Here is a 5189-nt window from a genome sequence, read left to right as displayed (position 1 = left end):
TTGTGTCCCTACAATTTTTTTTTCACAATACAAAGCAACAGCAATATCTTACTTTAAAATATCATGGAATCCATGGTATTCTTCCACGTGAATTGCCTGACTTTGTTGGCAAAATGTATTCAAGAGTTGTTTGTGTACATCTATAATGACTTCTGCAGAGTTTGTGAATTTTTTTAAATCATAAATAATTTTAACTTATCTGTTGAAATGAATAGTATAGGAACTAAAGATGTTCCTGGTGCTTTTCTGAAAAAAGTATATCTATGTTGGCATAATGTCCATAATCTATTTCATTCCCTCCTGGATATAATACTTTGAATTATACATTGTTATACAATGTATAGGTTCATTAATAAATGTGTCCTTTCAGATTGCATTCCATATAGAAGAAGTTTAAGATTCCTTTTTTTCTTAGGTCCTTATATTATTTTTTTTCTATGGGATAAAATGACAATGTTATCTAATTTCAAGTTTTGTAAAGCTTATGCTATGTAAAGGTCTTTCTAAGGTGAAGATTTAATACACTGATGTCAAACTAACATTTATTTCTGTGAATTACATGTATTGTTACACTTGTATTTTTGTAATCAACTTTTTTTTTAGGGGGGGGGGTCCGGTCGTTGTCCATAACTCTGGGCCTGGGCGCAGTCCCTCAACTCTTCAGCTCAAGGCTAGCGCTCTACCACTTGAGTCACAGAACCACTTCCTGTTTTTTTGTTTTTGCTTATGTGGTGCTGAAGAATCGAACCCAGGGCCTCATGCATGCAAGCAAGCCCTCTACCACTGAGCCACCTTCCCAGTCCCAACTTTTTAATAACTGTTTTTCATTTCTTGCATCAGAAGAATGAAAAATATGGAATACTTCACAAATTTTCATACCATCCTTGTGCAAGTGCCATGTTAATCTCTGTATTGTTGTAATTTGGGTAGACCTGCTGCTGAAGCATGGAGTATCCTCTTAATTTAAGTACTTAATGATGCAATCTTTATACAGGCATATATCCATGGTTGCCTATTTGTAACAAGGAACCCTTAATGTTCCTAAAAATGCTATTGATCTTATTTATCTAAAATTCTGTGTATAGTGGAAAAAACTTGTATCGTTTGGTCGATTGCTCCCATTTATAATTTTTTTTATCAATGACTATTTTGTCATTTTCATTTTAAATTTGATCATACTTTTAAGCCTTTACAGCTAAATCCAAAGGTGATGGCTTTTCAGGTACTTATTTATCAACTCAGTTAGCTTTGTAGAGCTAATGGATTCAAAGTAAGCCTTGCTTAAGAGCTACTTCTAAACATCTGCAGCTTAAGATTTCCCAAATGAGGTCTTGCTGGGACAAATGTCTACGTGAACCTTTACCCTTCTTCCATATAGGAACAGACCAACCAGAATATCTTACCCTGACAGCATAGATTGTCTTACTGGAACAAAACTAATCTTAGTTACAAGGAATCATAGAGAGATGAACAGTTCGGACTGAATTGTTCAGAATGGAAGGTATTTTATTAAAATATAATTGCTTATTATACTTATCATTTCAAAAGTAGCTCAAGCCAAGAAGGTGAAAAAATTGTTCAAATGCATAATTACCTACTGTGCTGGCCTGTCTATCATCCAACCAGGCAGGAACTGACACTACTGACTTTCTATCACCAAATATTTCCATACCTCCTGGAGAAGTCCATACGTTTCTCCTCGATATTAAGCCTTAAATTGGTAATGTTTAATCACAGTGTTTCCTCTTGCCTCTAGGCTGTAAAGCAACAAATGGTAAAGCTTTAAGTCTAACTCTACCAAAAACGGAGGTAGAGATAATGGAATAACACTTTAAAACAGAGTTGGCTTTGATTCCCTCAGCACAACACAATAATGCAAAACAATTTTTATATTATATATACTTATATATTTTATATTTATATGTGCTGATTTTAAATTTCACACAGTGAACCTTAATAGAATTGATAATTAGACAAAAATATTGACATTTATTCCCATAAATAGATTGGAATATAAATAATTAGGTTTAGAATATATACTAGAATATAAAAAGTATCAATGCAATATCTTCGTTATAAACTTGTGATACCTTCTATGTGTTGGTGGTCTTCTGAATTCACATTGCAAAATAACAGTATTGTTTTTGCTAATCTATAAGGGATTTTACTATGATGCTCTTTTTATTGTTTTAACTCGCTGGTCCCAAAATGTTTTTCTCCATATTTCTGAAGCATTCTTACTGATTATACCCAATTTTGCTGATATTATGTCTAAAAGCTATTATTCTTCTGCAGGACCCACGGGTCCTAGGATACTAGATCCCAGTTATCTGCATCATCATATAACAAGGGCAAGACTTCTCACATAGGCCCATGCCACATGCTAACAGAAAATAATTGAAGACTCATCTAAATTTCTCATTTCCTATAATATTTCAGGGCCCCAATTCCTTACAAGAATTAGTAGTAATCAATTGTAAAATGCAAAGCAACTTAAAATGAAAGGTGAAATCACAAAACCTGAGAGAAAGTACTGTAATTAAAACTTTCAATTTACAGATGACCAGCCCATATGAATGAACAAAATCAGAAATGAACAAGATTATTTTTAATACCCCTCTCCTACTGATTAATGAAAGATTTCAGTGCAGGAAAAACATAGTTTCTGGAATGATAGATCCATAATTGGTCTACCAAGGCAAGGAAACTTGATTTAGAGGTCAAATATAATTTAGAAAAAAACATTAACTGAGAAGATCCTTAGTGTAGAAGATCATTAAAGTGTAGAAAAAGTACCCCCCACCATTTGTGTTGTTCAGTAGGTGCCTTCCAGAAATGTGTTAAATAGATCAGCCTTCCATATTTCAAACCCAAATATTAGCTAATAGAGTAAATTTCATCAAATGAGAAGTTATATTTTTAAAAGTCACTAATAGTTGGCTTTTCATGTGTTGTTTTATGTTTTCCCTATCTATCTACCATAGTAAGAAATATGACTTTAAGTCTTGAAAATGGATACTGATGAGAGATGTGACAAACATAAAATCTGTCTTCTATTTCTATCATATTCCTCTAAGTATTAAATTTGTTTTCTTCTTTTCCAAAACTTATAGGTAGTAGAAAAATTATCCCATGTAAAATAAAATAATCATACACAACTGTACAAAGCCATTTATAAAAACTGGTAGTTAGGAATAAATTCTAAGCCATATTAAAACTTTCTTGTTGACTAAAGATTAATCTTCCAAAAGAACGAGAATAAAATCATGTCTAAGAGCTTCACGTCTCCAGTCTTGCAAATTGTTATTGCAGATGAATGAATTATGGAAATATAAGCTGACATCAGTTCAAGTATATGTGGGATTGAAACTCCATGGAATGTATATAAAACTTTCAAAGTATTAACAGGCAGTTTAACAGAGTGACTATCAGGATATTGAAACCAGAGAGGAACAATAGTAAAGAAATAGAATGAATGAAAAATGGAACAAGGGGCAAGTACAGCTAGAATACTCAATGTACATATGTAATAAAGGAAGTGGTAAATCTGAACTACATCTTGGAGAAAGGGTTGGTTGAGAATGATAGAAGGAGAGACTCTGATCCAGAAGCATTAGACAATTAGATGGACATATTTAATTGTAACACACTTGAACAACCTTTTGAAATTCAGTTAAAAACACAACAACGAACAAAAACAAACAAAAATCACAACCAAACAGCGATCTGTAGAAAGTAAGAATATGACCTCTCAAAATTTTAAGCAGTTTATGAAGGGCAGTCTTTGGAAAAGCAAACAAGCTGTTCAAAGAGGGTAGTTTGGGGTAGGGGAGAATTTTGAACAGATTTAAAAAGATTGTCTAAGGTTATAAATCACCTATATCTACTGCATATATTTTCTTCTGCGAGTGCTCTTTGTCTGAACTGGTTACTCCAGTCCTGAGGCACACTTGATACCTTGTGAAGACAGAATGGAAGAAGCAAGATCAAGAAACTATAATTCCACTGGAGAAAAAACAGTCCTCTATGTCTTCTCTGAATCTCTTCACTACTCCATTTTCATACTTTTAATAACTTCAAGTGATTTTGAATTATATCTTTCCTTCTTTCTTCTTGCAAAGTAATTGTTCAAAATAATTCTTTAAATATTATTTGCCATTATTTTCTATCATGCTGCTTACTCGTCCAAGCGAGTCCATTAAACTTACCCTTTACATTTGGTTGCCATGAAAACCCAACAACTATGTTAATGAGGACCAATGTTAATGCAAAACTTTTGTCTCCAAAAAACCAGTCCAAGACCTATAATCACAAATATTTAGCTATAATTTTTTTCTTTTTTCTTTTCCTTGAAATCTTCTTGTATCTAAAGTGCCCACAAAAATAAATGCTCTACCACTTTTTGGTTCAATCATTTCTAACCTCAAAGATATATTTTGCTAACAAGATGCTTAGAGGAAACCTAAGAATATTCCACTTTCATCTTCTCTCTTAAGACTTTTATCTTCTCTCTTAAGACTCTCCTTAGATACCATATCAGGAAAAGTGAAGTTATTCTTTGCAAAATTATTTCAATAGATTATTTTCCTCTTGGTCTTGTATTTGCTCAACAAGATGTATAGAGAAGAATAGAGTTAAATCACCCATTCCTTGGATGACATTGTCTGTTACAAAGGACAATACTTCTATATCCTAATTCTATGTCCTCCTCTTAGCTCTTGCATGATTTCAAATTAAGCACAGCTTCTTGGCTTCAAGTCTAGTGAAGCTGAAGGACTATAAGGCGTCCCCCACTGCTACATCTTCATGGTTTCTCTTTGAAAACTCTTTTATTTGGAGTGGAATTTATTTTCATGTATTCATTCAATTTATTCTTCTTTATATTGAGCCAAATAGGCTCTGTAAAATCACTTTAGGTAGCAAAAACATTAAGACAATCTATAGCAAAAAGGTTTGGCCCCCTCCACTGCTGAAACCAATACGCTTAGCTAGGACTTCTAATAACATGTTTTCTTACCTTTTCAATTTGCTCAATCCTTTTCTGATCCCCAAACTTTTTTGCTTATGTAATAACAGAAGTTTTCACTACCTCATGTTAATAAGGATATTATATTTTTGAGCTACTTAGAAATGAGAAATCATTAGTTTGAAGTATCCAATCAGGTTTCTTTCTGTATTTCAGTGCCTCA

The 5189-nt window shown here is 33.0% G+C and overlaps 1 pseudogene; it reads right to left on the bottom strand.

The window, feature by feature from the left end:
- Positions 1-847: 847 nt before the first annotated feature.
- LOC138836071 (U6 spliceosomal RNA) lies at positions 848-947 on the bottom strand (annotated as a pseudogene).
- Between the last annotated feature and the right edge of the window lie 4242 nt (positions 948-5189).

Source organism: Dipodomys merriami, unplaced genomic scaffold, assembly GCF_024711535.1.
Source record: "Dipodomys merriami isolate MVZ:Mamm:240054 unplaced genomic scaffold, mDipMer1.0.p SCAF_248, whole genome shotgun sequence".
Classification (NCBI taxonomy): Eukaryota; Metazoa; Chordata; class Mammalia; order Rodentia; family Heteromyidae; genus Dipodomys; species Dipodomys merriami.
This window is presented reverse-complemented; position numbering and strand designations above follow the sequence as displayed.